The sequence below is a fragment of the Sminthopsis crassicaudata genome, chromosome 4 (assembly GCF_048593235.1).
Source record: "Sminthopsis crassicaudata isolate SCR6 chromosome 4, ASM4859323v1, whole genome shotgun sequence".
NCBI classification, from domain to species: domain Eukaryota; kingdom Metazoa; phylum Chordata; class Mammalia; order Dasyuromorphia; family Dasyuridae; genus Sminthopsis; species Sminthopsis crassicaudata.
The window spans coordinates 342,956,729-342,971,422 of NC_133620.1; positions in this window are offsets into that span (position 1 = coordinate 342,956,729).

Sequence of the window (14,694 nt, forward strand, 5' to 3'; positions counted from 1 at the left end):
CTAAAAAGCCAGCCAACTCTGTGTCTCACTTTTTAACTCTATGAACTGGGGCATAGCTAAGCAATAGTAGAGACACTGACACATCGGGAGAATCACCAAAAAGGTATCCAAGATTTATCATTTCATCCCCCTTTTTCAGAGTCATTATAGTCAGTCCCACAAGAGCAAGAGTTATATATTCAGCTTTTTAAAAAATCTCTCTATAGCAGTCTATCTGTGATAAGTCTGTAATACCCATTCCTGGACATTATTATACAATTGTTCTGCAGTAAGATAAGTCCTTACTGATGTGTAACTGTTTGGGAACAGGAATAAAAAAATTAATGAAGAAGATGGCCAAAGGGAAAAGGTGTGTGTGGGAGGATAGAGGGAATAGGCCCATGTTCCTGGCTATTTTTTTTCCCAAGTCAAGCTCTCCATTTTATTTCTCACTCCCTAATCAAAAGAAAGAAGTTATTCCATCACACAGTGAAAAAAAGTGTATCACCAACACTTTCTAAACCTGAGACCTTATAAACCAGTTGTTTCTCTAAACATCTAGCTCTAAGGCCTCAATTTTTGTAACTAATATGGAAATGTTTACATGATTGCACATGTATAAACTCTATCTGACTGCTTACCATTATCTCAGGGAAAAAGTATGGGAGAGAGAATAGAATCGTTTTAATATGTAATTGTGGGAAAAGAAAACTATGAAAAGTTCAAAAAAAAGAAATCATATTTTGACAATATTATAGTATGAAGACCTTAGTCTCACTTGAATAAAAGACTTTAACAAGTTATCTCAAGTAAAAAATTGAAACAAGCTGAGGAAGAATCTTGATTTCCATGGAATGAAAACATTTAAATTTGTTTATGAGGACTAAACTATGAATAGGAACTTTTAAAATTATTTTTCATTAAGAGAGCTTTGTTGTTTTTGTTGTTGCTGTTGAGTTTTGGCCAGACTGAAAAGGAGACCTTTTGGTAAAGTGTCCCACTCTTTTTATAGAGAAGATTACAAAGACAGAGAAATGTGAGTTAAATTATGACATTCATATGGATTGAGAACAGTTTAGATGGCCACACTCAAAGAGTAGATGTTAATGGTTCAAAGTCAATGTAGTCGGAGGTCTTTAGTGGAGTAAGCAGAAATCTATGGTTAGTATTATGCTGTTTGTCAATCATTTTTATCAATCATTTGATTTAAGTCATAAGTAGTAATGTTCATTAAATTTTCTTGGAAAGGCGACTAACAAGGAATTACTGAATCTTCATTCAAAGATATCTTCTCAGCAATATAGTACAATTCAATTTCAAGACAATTCCAAAAGACTCATGATGGAAAATGCTATCCATATCCAAAGAAAAAAACCTGATAGAATCTGAATGTTGATCAAAACATACTATTTTCCTTTCTTTTGGATTTTTTTCATGATCTTCTTCTTTTGGTCTGTTTCTTCCTTCACAATATGACTAATGTAGGAATATGTTTAACATAATTGCACAAAGAGGGGAAACAGGGAGGGAGAAAAATTTGGATTTAAAAAACTTATTTTTAAAAATGAATGTTGAACTTCCTAGCTGTGTGACCCTGAGCAAGTCACTTAACCCCAATTGCCTCAGCAAAAAAAAAAAAAAAAATTGAAAATTATCTTTAAATGTAATATAGAAAAAATAAAATACTATTCACATTTTTAAAAAACTAACAAATTTGGGCTGAATTAAAAGGACCAGAGCTTTCAGAAATAAAAGATAATAATTCCACTGTATTCTACCATATATGGTATGTTGTGTTCAATTATGAATGCAGTGGTTTAAGAAGACCATTAATCAACTGGAGATTGTTCAGAAAAAGGCATCCAAGATGGTGATGAGTCTTGAATATGTCATATGAGAATCTTCTAAAGGAATTCTATATTTTTAACCTAGAAACTTAGGTAGGATATGAAAATTGTCTTCAAGAATGGGAAGGCTATCATAGGAAGGAAGATTTAGACTTGTTCTTTTTTTTTCCTTTCTTTTTTTTATTAATAGTTTTTATTTACCAGATATATGCACAGGTAATTTTACAACATTGACGATTGCCAGACCTTTTGTTCTAATTTTTCCCCTCCTTCCCCCACCCCAGATGGCAGGTTGACTAATACATGTTAAATATGTTAAAGTATAAATTAAATACAATATACATATACATGTCCAAACAGTTGTTTTGCTGTACAAAAAGAATCGGACTTTGAAATAGTGTACAATTAGCCTGTGAAGGAAATCCAAAATGCAGGCGGACAAAATTAGAGGGATTGGGAATTCTATGTAACTGTTCATAGTCGTTTCTCAGAGTTCTTTTGCTGGGTGTAGCTGGTTGAGTTCATTACTGCTCTATTGGAACTGATTTGGTTCATCTCATTGTTGAAAATGGCCACATCCATCAGAATTGATCATCATATAGTATTGTTGTTGAAGTATACAACGATCTCCTGGTCTTACTCATTTCACTCAGCATCAGTTCTTTTTATATTCTGAGAGCAAATGAATAGATGTTTTTGTCATTCACTTATTCAGTAATGTTGGTAATTTTCTTGGTAGTGATATCAGAATATTTTGCCATTTCCTTCTGCAGCAAACAAGATTAAGTGACTTGTCCAGGGTCATCAGATTTGAACTCATGAAGATGGATCTTTCTGATTTCAAGTCTACTGCTCTATCCATTGTGCTACCTAGCTGCTCTTGAGAATATATTATATTTTATAATATATTAGATTATATAACTTATATTATCATATTAATATTATTATATTATATAACTTATATAAATTACAAAAAGACAAATTTAAATTTGATCAGGGAAGACTGATCCAAATGTGGAATGGGCTGCCTTAAGAAGTTTCCCTCCTGGAAAATCTTCAAAGAGGAGCTGGATGACCACTTAGTGGGTATTTTATATTGGGGGTTCTTTCACATTTGGAAGGGACTAGACAGCCATTGTAGTTCCTTGCAATTCTCAATTTTGATGAATCTGTGAATCCTTAGATGAGAGGTTCTTAATCTTTTCTGTGCCATGGACTCTTTCAGTAGTATGATAAAATCTCTGGGCCCCTTCTAAGAATGCATAAAATAAAATATATAGGAAGCCAAGTATACTGTAATATGGTTATTTACATGTATGTATATGTGTACATATTTCTGAAGTTCCTAGACCCTAGGTTAAGAATCCCTAGTGTAGATGAAATTTCTTAATAATAGAAAGAAATTGGTTTTGAATTACTTTAGCTGGCTTTTGAAATAAACTAAGGATTCTAAGGGGAAAATCATTTTGTTTCCATCTTTATATTTGCAGTCCCCATCACAGTGCCTAGTACATCTTAAATAATAAATTATTGTTAAATTGAGTTGATTTGGTATGTTGGAATCTTCCACAATACTTTGAGGTGAACAGTACTTCATTTTAAGTTATTTTAAGATAATGAAGAGAGGTGGACTTATCCAAAGTCATACAGTCTTTAAATGAAACAAAACAATTTAGGTCCTCTGATTCTTTTCCTAGCATTTTTCTGCTTTAGGGCTCAGTAATTTGGTGCTTCATTTGAAAGGTTGAAAACCTTTGATTCTGAGAATAAAATCCTATAGGAAATTCCAGAATAACAACACTACAGCCAACCTGGAGGAAGAAAACCCATCTGCAAAGAAAAAGGAAGTGATTGTGATCATCAGTTTTGTTCAAATACATCCACCAGACAACTAGAAATGCATGCTGACTGCTACAGTCAGATGGTATCAGCAGGATTCCTTAAATAAATGACTCAGAGAGATCAGGAAGCAATTAGCAGCAAAGGAGAGATGGCCTTAACACCCATAACCTGCAGGTTCTTCTGCCCTGGATCAGAAACCCTACAGAGCCTGTTTGGGATACACAAGCAGAGGAACTTGGAAGTTCAACCCTGATCTCAGTATCATTTTCAGGACTCTAATGAACCTAGAATTACAGACCTGAATATCAGAGCTGGAAGGATCCTTAACAATCATCTAATCATCTAAAGGTATAATGAAATCTTCACTTCTTAGAAAGCCACAGTTCATGTGCTGCCTGCCTCCTATTTAAAGACTTTTTTGATCAATCAATAGTACATAGCAGCTACTTAATAAAAGCTTATTCCCCCATACACAGATCTAATGTATACAAGGCAATGTATAGAAAGTAAACCATGTAACAACCCCTGCCATCAAGGAGCTTCCACCTAATTGAAGATTGGTAAGGTGTATATGACATATACCCAGATAAGTAAATATAATATTATAAGAAGGAAGAGCTCTGACAATGGAGGGAGCAGGGAAGATTTGATGGTATGTGAGCTGAACCAAGAAGGAAGCTAAGAATTCTGAGAGGTAGGGATTAAAAAGATAGTCATTCTTGCTATCAAGAACACTATGTGAAATGCAAAGAAGCAGGAAATTAAACATCTAGTTTGGGGACCAGCCATAGTCCAGTTTGGTTACAATAAGGAGTTTGTGAAATGTCTTTTGAGTTAGGTGAGAGCTAGAGTGTAAAGGCTTTAAATATCAGGCTCCAGAGCTGGCATTTTTTCCTAACAGATGCTCAAAAAATACAGTGATAACAACCATGGATGGCAAAACTATCTCAGATATAAAGATCTAGTACCAAAATTAGTTTGGTCAGCATGTTCATGTGTGCACATCATTATATCTCTATATGGGAATGTATTAGACTTTTTGTTTTTTAACTCCCAGGGGCACCCCCTGTTCCAGTAAACACCCTGCAATCCTCATTCTGTACATGAAAGGCAGAAGCCAGTGGGATTTGTTGTTATTTTGGGTCATTTTCACTCTTAATACAATTCTTTATGACCCCACTTGGGGTTTTCTTGGCAAAGATACTAGAGTGGTTATCCATTTCCTTCTCCAGCTCATTTTATAGATGAAGAAACTGAGGTAAACAAGACTAAGTTACTTGCCCAGTTACTCAAAGGGCTCTAACTGTTGCCCACACTAGACACACTATTCTTGGGCACTGTAGGATCTTAGGTGCTCTAAGGCCTTCACAGGTTGCAAGGCTGGACCAGAAGGAATTGGGGATATTCATTTTGGTTTGGTCTCTAACCAGAGGATTCAGCTGCCTATCTTCAAGTGACTCTGACAGTCTAGGAGACCAAAAGGGAGAAACAGTTGAGCCAGTATTCTGTAATCCTGGAAAAGGATTCTCTTTCGCTATATAGAGCCTAAGACCATTCATAAAAAAGGCTCCTTAGTGTCCAGTTCCCCCATTTAGTAGAGAACTGTGAGGGGAGATCACCTTTTTAAGTTCTTCATCATTTCAGAAATTACCAAGTACCTTTCTCTTTTTAAAATTTTGTCTTCCCTGTTTTCTTCTTCACAATCATTCTTCCTCTTTGTTCCTCTGTTCCAAAATAGGAGTTATCCTCTCCCTGAATCATTCTGATCAGAATTCAGAAAAAATCATAAACTGGAAGTTGCTATTCTATAGCCCCTATATCTTAACTTTGGGTTCATTTTCCCCTGTGTTTGCTTCCCCATTCCCAAGAAACATTCTTTTCCCCCAGGGAATGTGACAGATGATATTGTGAAAGTATAAGAATTAATTCCAGATGCCTCAGTTCTGCTCATGTCCTAAACCACAACAGGAAAGATGCTGCAAATCTTTAGTCCCTATGATGGCAGCAGAGGGAGGATATTCATTAAAGAAGACCATTGAGCTAGGTAAAATCACCTGCTATGTCTATATACTTCAAAAACAGCATGAGCAACTTAACAGTGACCCTGTGATAGATATTTCCAGCCTGGGCAATTGACTCAGGACTTTAGGTAAGTAAGTCAGAAGATCCTGGGACTTTCATTTGGTGCTGGCTCCCCTGTGGAAGATATTCCTTGCAGTTACTAAGACACTTCTCAAAAGAGAAGGATACCAACAAAAGGAAGCTAAGCCCAAGCACTGGCTTGGGTTTCTGGAAAATATAGCCCCTGACGGAGTTGTTGAAACAGTGAAGAAATAAAATGAACTGTTTAACAATCCCATCATCTCATGTTTCAATGTTTTAAGTATCCATTTCCCAATAGAGGGTAAAAGGAGTTATAGTGTATTGTATTGTGCTTTAATTTTTTTGATACATGCTTAAGATATATGTTTTAAATGTTTCATTTGTATAAGAAAATAAATGGCTATCCTATACCTGACTACATTGTACAGAATGATTCTGCTCCCTTTTGACATAAGTCACAACTAATCTTGATTTTTCACCCTATAGCTCCAGGATAAGAGTGAAAAGAATCTAATCTCTCTCTTTTGAACCAAAATTTCTTCATTAAAAAACCTAGTCTGCATGGTCTGGGGACCCCTCTAGTGGGAGAGATTGAGCATTCTGGCTGTCTTGGGTTCAGGAAGTCTATAGTTATGGTCACAGTGGATAAAGTGTTGGTCCTGAAGTTAGGAAGACTTGAATTCAAGACTGAACTCACTTGCTAGCTATGTGACCCTAGGCAGAGGTAATAATAATATCTTGTTTCCTAGGTTCTTGTTAGGATAAAATGACATAATATTTGTAAAATGTTTTGCATGCTTTAAATAAATGCTAAAAAGAAAACATTTAAAGAAATAAAATATTTAAATGTGACATGCTTTGTATACTTTTATTAATTTTTTTTTCCCCCTGAGGAAAAGTGACTTGCCCAGGGTCACACAGATAGGAAGTGTTAAGTGTCTGAGACCAGATTTGAACTCAGGTCCTCCTGAATTCAGGGCTGGTGTTCTATCCATTGTGCCACCTAGCTGCCCTCTCTTTGTATACTTTTAAAAAATATTTATAATTTATAATAATATAAAATATATAATACCTATGTAAATAGGTATTATTAACTATTTTGTAATTTCTCATTCAGTAGATAATAATATATTATATGAGAGGTCCATAGAGTTTGAATTAGGAACCAAGAAATCTAATAAATTTTTACATTAAAATGAGATCTTCGCATTTCAAAGGTTGGGAGTCACCAAACTAGTACAACCTTTTCACTTTACAGATTCAGAAACAGAGGCCCAGACAAGGGAAGCAAAAGGGATAATATTCTCCAGAATAATGATGATGATAATAATAATAACAATAATAACTAACATTTACGTAGCACTTTGGGACAGCTAGGTGGTACAGTGGATAGAGTACCAGACCTAAAGTCAAAAAGACCTGAGTTCAAATCCAACCTCAGATATATTTACTAGCTGTGTAACTCTGGGCAACTCACTTAATCCTATTTACCTCAGTTTCTTCATCTGTAAAATGAACTAGAAAGAGAAATGGCAAACCACTAGCTATGTGACCTGGGAAAGTCACTTAAAACTTGTTTACCTCAGTTTCTTCATCTATAAATTAAGCTGGAAAAAGAAATAGCAAATCACTCCAGTATCTCTGCCAAGAAAACTCCAAATGGGGTCATGAAGAGTTGGGCAGCCCTGAAACAGCTAAAGAAGGTTTCAGGACTGTGCAAAGTGTAAAGCTTTTTTCATTGTATCCTCACAATAACTCTGGAGAGTAGGTATTATTATTATGTCCATTTTACAGATGAGTAAACTGAGGGAAACAAGTTAAATATCTTTCCCAGAATAATAACTAGTAAGTTTTTGAAGCCAGATTTGAATTCAAGTATTTCTTACTCCAGTTCTAGTACTATAGCCACCTACCTACCTACCTACAAAGGAACAAAAACAAAATGGTATAATTTCAGCTACTATGAAGTCCAGAAAAGGAGATTTCTCTGGAGTGAACAGATTCTGCATTTATCTTGCTGAGATAAATGATCTTGCCCAACTCCAGCACTTCACAGGTGAAAAAACTGAGGCCCTGAGAAGTTTTAAAAACTCACCCAAATTAACATAAATGGTTAAGTGAGAGAGAATCGGGATTTGAAGGAAAGCTCTCTAACTCCAGGTCCAAATCCTTTTGTCTAAGGTTTCCTCCACCTTACTTGCTTTGAGTGGTCAGTGAGATGGCACAGTAGATAGGGAGTCAGGAAGACCTCTCAGATCAAATCTGGCCTCACACACTTACTTGGTGATCCTGGGCAAGTTATTTAACTCTATTTGCTTCAGTTTCTCATTTTAAAATAAGGTGGAAAAGGAAATGTCAAAATGCTCCAGTATCTTTGCCAAGAAAACTTCAAATGAGGTCACACAGAATCTGAAATGACTGAGCAACAACTAGTTTTGAAAGAGGGAATTCCTGCCTACTTAAAATTTGTGCAGGTAGTTTTAGTTGGATCTCTTCTTTCCTTTCCTATAAAACTCAGAGATCTTATAATCAATTCATTTTTTTCTGCCTTTTAAAAAATTACCCAGCATTTATATTCTCTCCCTCCTTTATCTCATCCCTAGCCCAAGAAGAAAGAAGAACTGAGACCTTGTAATTATATATGCAGATTCAACAAAAGCTAATTCTCATATTGGCCATTTCTGAAAATGTATATTTCCTTGAATTCATCATCTCTGTCAGGAGGTGGATAGCAGGCTTCATCATTCGACTTTTAGAATCTTGGTTATTGGCTTGATCAAAGTTCTATCAAAGTTCTACAGCTTTGAAAGACACAGTTCTCAGGTCTTTCAAGGTTGCTCATTTTAACAGTGTTGTTACAGTATAAACTGTTCAGATGCTGCTCATTTCAAACAAGTCTTCCCAGGTTTCTTTAAAGCCACCCCTTTCATCATGCACAATATGGCAATCCCTTATATTTACCTTCCACACTTTGTTCATCTATTCACTCAGTACACTCAAATTGAAGGGGGATGGGGCAAACAGAGGTATTAGACAATTTTCCTGCCTTTCTCATAGGTTAATGATTTCTCTATCTTTGCTGTTAATCTTCTAAAACAAAGTAACAATTATGGATAGTTACCTGATCTTTTCTTAAGCACCATCTTTTCCCACTACATCATCCCCTTTACTTATGGGTCTGCTATTCAGCCTAGCACTGAGTTTGTACCTGTTATACCTCAGTACCTACTCAAGCATCACCTGACAGATAAAAAGCTGAGATCACAGCTGCTGATTAGACAATACCAGCCTAGTTTCTACAGTGTAGCTCCAGAAAAGGCAACTTCCAGCAACCAAATATAGTCTTACTTAGGCCAGAAGGAGCAAAGAGTGTGGATGATATGATGCAAGCCCTATCTCCCATATTCAATTCATGTTGACTTTTTTCTTTTAAAAAAAATGGGTTTTTTAAACCAATTGGCACCAAAAGTAACATCATTTAGAGAGATATATTTGTCTCTAAATGTAACACAGAACTTCAGATTGGAAAGGATTTCACTGGTCACTACCTCAAACAATGCTTAAAAAGAATCTCATGATTTAATCCCATGGTTTAATCTTTTAGAAAGGGAAGTAGTGATCATGAAAAGGCTGAATGACTTGTTTCCTCAAGAATAGATGATGCTATGGCTTCACATGCATAATCAACATATTATTGCTTGCCTTCTTGAAAGTAAATTTGGAGCTCAAAAATTTTTTAAATGAATGTTAAATTTGTTATAAATCTAACTGAGAAATATTTAATGAAATATGTATATTTAAAAGAATCCCACCTTCAACACACCCAGGGATCAACCACCAAAGTTTTACTTTTGGTGCATTCATATTTAGGTTTAGGTAAAACTCTGAACCACTTAAAAAGAGGACCCAGACTGCCATCTCATCATTTCTGGCTGCAGATCTTCCTCATCCCCATACCAGGGGAGGGTATTGTTTTGTCAATTAAATTGTTATCTCCTTGAGAACAGGCACTTAGCCCAATGCCTAGAATATAGTAGGTGCTTAATACATGTTTAGTGATTGATTTACTTTGCTTTTATCAAATCCCCAGCCCTTAGAATAGTATATAAGACATTATGGAACATAAAGTTTGTTGACTAACAATATCTGTGAAAATCAGGCAGAGTTGAGGCAACTAGGGGAGGTATAGTAGATATATTGCTAAATTTAAGAATTAGGAAGACCTGCCATCAAATCCTGACTCAAGCATTTATTAGCTGTAGGATTCTGGCCAAGCCAGTCAAATGTCATTTTCTTCATCTATAAAATGAGTGTTGGATTCAATGGCCTCTAAAATCCCTTTCTAGCTCTAAATCTATGAAATCATCTTTTCCATTTAAAGAAATCATGACCAGTAAAGAGTTAATCCTCCTCAAATAGTTTTCATTATCCTAAAATACTCTGTTACTCTTCTGCTCTATGACCTGCATTAGTCACATGGGATCAAATCCAAACTCCTCTACCTGTCATTTCAGTCCTACTCCCAGCTGATCATGATCATTATTTCTCCAGTTTTGTTACTCTGACTTCTTGACTTCTAGAACTGGTGAGCCTCCTTACCACCACCTGACCATTCTTGTATGTTATCCCCTTCCCACTCTTTTTCTGTCACTTCATGTCTATAATTTCCTCCCAGACTTAATTCCCCTAAAAAATCTCCTATGATTTATCTGCAACACATTTGGCAATTTACTTATCTTCCTTCTCTTTGACACCTATGTAGACAATTCCAACTGCATCCTCTCATACTCCCTTATATGCTCCTTGTTTAATGTATGCTAGTCTCATTTCCTGAGCTACATTGTCAGATGCCTCAGGGATAAAATGATATTTCCTACACTTCTTTATATTCCCAACATCACTAACCACAGAGGAAAAGACAATAAATACATAGAAAACAACCAGGAAAGGCTTTTTTTTTTTTGGTGATCAACCTAAAATATTCTAATAGAAGTAGCAATCTCTCAAAATGGAGCCGTCTTGAGGGTGGAGACTGTTTTTGCCTTTCTTTGTATTCTCAATGCTTAAGCCAGTGCTTGTGTTAAGTAAAGGTTTAATAGATACTTGTCTGATGACATCTTCATCATCATTATCACAATAGTAAACATTGATATAATCCTATAAGGTTTTTTAAATTCTTAACATATATTAACTAATTTGAAACCAAAAGGACTGATATTTATGTGTTTCTATCAGATCCCAAACACAGAATCTCAGAACATATGTACAAAATATATGTACTGTATGAGTTTACATAGCCCACACTCAACTTATTTTACAGATAAGAAACCTGAGGTAAAGAGATTTTGAATGATTTGTCAAAGCTGGCACAGATCTAATACCTAATTCAGGATTTTATCCCAGGTCCCATGACTCCTGAATTCATCTTTTCTTTCCAGGACTGTGACCTTATATCCCTATTGTTTTCCAGCAAAGGGACTTCACAGGACTCCAAAAGCAACCCGGGGTCTGGAAAATGAAACTAGTAACTAGTGAAAAATGAAAAAAGACATTAGTGAAAGGAGCTCCCATAAGGGTGAGGCTATAAAAGGAAAGAAACTTATAAGAGCTTGACACCTCTCCCCTCCAAGTATAAAGGGCATATATGTTATAATAATAAGCTGCCTGGAAAGCCAGGGAATAGAAAGCTAGATAACGACTTAGCATCACTTCTTCCAGAGAAGATGAAGACTACCTTCTGCTGAGAAATGCTTTCTTGGCCTTTATGTGATGTAGAACTCCCACACACTCAAGTTTATTTAAGACTGGTGCAAACACACCCACATTCCATCAGAAGCCACTGAATTAGGGAGACAAGACTAATCAGTTACAACTTTGGCAGTCTCTCCTACCTTCCATGTAGTGACAATTCTTCCCCCTACATCTCCAATCATAGACCCAGAATGGCATCTGGAAACCTTAGTGCTAAGAGCAGACAGTACGTGGAGTGAGAAAAACCTGAGTTCACATCCTGCCTCAGCTATGTGACATGAGGCAAGTAATTTCATCTATAAAATGAGAGTGTTGGAATCAATAACCTTTAAGGTTTCTTGCAACTCTAAACTTATTATCCTATGACTCTTATAGAGGGAATTCTAGAGATTGTATAATGGCACACACACACACAACACACACACACACACACACACACACACAACAGAGGAAACTGAAGAACAAAGAAGAGGAATGATTTTTCAATGTCACCCAGTTCATTGGGGACAGAATTGAGACCAGAACTTGGATCTCCTGACTCTTTAATTCATATTTTTCCAAATATACTGGAGTGCTCTCATCCTTCAGCCAGTCCAGTGATCTCATCCAAAAAACATTTTCTTGGTTTTGTTAGATTAATGAGACTTGCCATGTTATGAATATGTATGTACATATATATGGGTCTCATTGTGTTTTTATGTATAACAGTCCACAAAAGTGAGTGTGTGAGATATACATATGTCATGGGCTTACATGTGTTATACCGAACTATGGCAGTTTATACATGAATACATTTCATGTATCAGCATGCTCAAATGTGTCCTATTGAGCTACAGAGGCATATATATACTGTGATAAAGCTAAAGCTGGGTACTTCATTTTTCAGATGAATCAAGCATACTTTTTTGAAGTTTTTCTAAAGCAATGTCATTCACATCAAAACATCCGTTCAGTTCAAACAGATGCTCAGGCATATGGTATTTTGTCTACATGAGACCAAATATCCAGTTTGACTGCAGTTTTGGCTGAACTGATAATAACTGATGTCTCCATAAATCAGAAATCTCTGGTCTTCAGATCAGTTGAGTTGTCAATCCAGACTATTACCAGAAGTTTGATGCATTTTTTTATATAGACCAATCTTCAATATTTAGGGTCATATAGACACTTCCATCTAAACTAAAGAAGTGGATGGAAAATGCAAATTATCCAGATTATGGTATGCAGATAGATAACCTGAAAATTTTAATTCATCTATATGAATATACCATCTAGGCATTGAAGATGGACAATGAACTAGACCCAGAAATGTATATGAGGAACAAACCAATTTGGATCAAATTTTAGGAAATGTAAAGTGCCTTCAATGATACCATTATCTGCTACTACAAAAATCCATTTCTTTGATATTAATATTCTCCTGGTGATGTTCCATAATTATGTCACAGAACAATGCTATTATGTATGAGTTAAAATTTCAAGTAACCTAAAAAGCAATAGAAAGACAAGTGGTAGGCATAAGCAGTCTACAACAGAGGGCCTATGGTAATTTATATGGGAGAAGTGACCAAAAACACATCATAAAGAAAAAGGAGGAAGAGGTAGAAGAGGAATAAGGAGGAGGAGGAGGAGGAGAAAAACAAAGGGAAGAGGAGGAGAAGGAAAAGAAAGAGGAGGAGGAGGAGGAGGAAGAGAAAGAGGAGGTAGGCTGGTCTGAGGCAGCTACATTTCATAATGGGTATTGTACTAGTTCTGGAGTCAAGAAGACCTAAATTCAAATTTGGCATCATCTATTTACCAAGTGGTAAATTTGTAAGTTACTTAAAATCTGCTTTCCTCAGTTTACTCAATTATAAAAAATAGTAATAGTACCTACTTCTCAGGGAGGTTGTGAGGATCAAATTTGATAATTTTTGTAAAGTACTTAGTAAACTGTCTGGCTCATAATAAGTTCTATAGAAATGCCGGTTATTGTTATCATTTGGCAAAAATGAGACAAAAGAACAACTCAGGTGTTAAATGAGTACTCCCTGAGATAATGAAAGAATCAGAGGAAGGCCTAAAATGCATTAAAAGGATTTTCTATGGAAGAATTTACACGTTATGATTCTCCTCACCTATAAAATGAAGAAATTTGATTAGTTACTATTTAGTTGTCTTTAGTCTCTAAGAATGAATTATCCTATGATTTGTAAAAAGGTATGGATAAGAATAACACTGAAAGAAAAGCATGAAGGAGTTGTAATCACACAAAGTGTAATTAATGCTTCACCAGCATGAACTACCACTCCACCAAAAGTCCTCTCCTTGGTGGGATGGAGGTAGTCTACTGCTTCCTATACATTTCAATTAAAACATACACAGAGGCAGGTATGGAAAGAGAGCACTGATCCTGGAATCTGGAAGACGACTTCAAGTATGAGTTTTGATACTTATTAGCTATATGATCTGGAGCACATCATTTAACCTCTATCTACCTCATTTGCCTTATCAGAAAAATGAGGATAATAGCACCTACTTCCCAGAGTTGTTGTCTTTCATTTTCAAACAAGAGCTATCATGGGGTTATGTCTTGATTTGTCATGAATTGGATTTAAATGAGACACGAATTACACAAAGTTCTCAGCCTCACTCTCTCTTCCAGAGCATTAAAGTCCAGTGGCAAGAGAAAAGTCACTACTGCTTATGCCCTAGGATGACTTGGCTTCTTAGATGCCTGATCAAGCTCTCAGTGCTCTGGAGTATCTGCTTCAGCTACCATCATGGCCATTGGAACAGATTTTTTTCACCTATCCATTCTGCCAGGAGAAGTCTTTACATAATTGGGGTAGGCATCCCCCTAACTCATTGAGGGGTTTAAGGCCTGTTGATTTTAACTCAGTCTGGTTTAACCAGTCCTCCCTAAACCCTACATTTCATATATTCCCAAGGTTACAATGAAGATATGATATATTTGCAAGGCATTTTGTAGACCTTAAAAGCACTATATAATTCCTATTATTATACCTCTCACAAGTCTAGGATGTGGAAGGATGAAGTGGAGTTGTAATGATTAAGGAATATTGACTATAAGTATCTGGATACCAGTTAATCAATATTTTCATAACTTTTTGAGGCTGTGGTACATCTTCCAAATTGTTAGAATAGTAAGGAGGAGAGCAAGAGTGAGGAT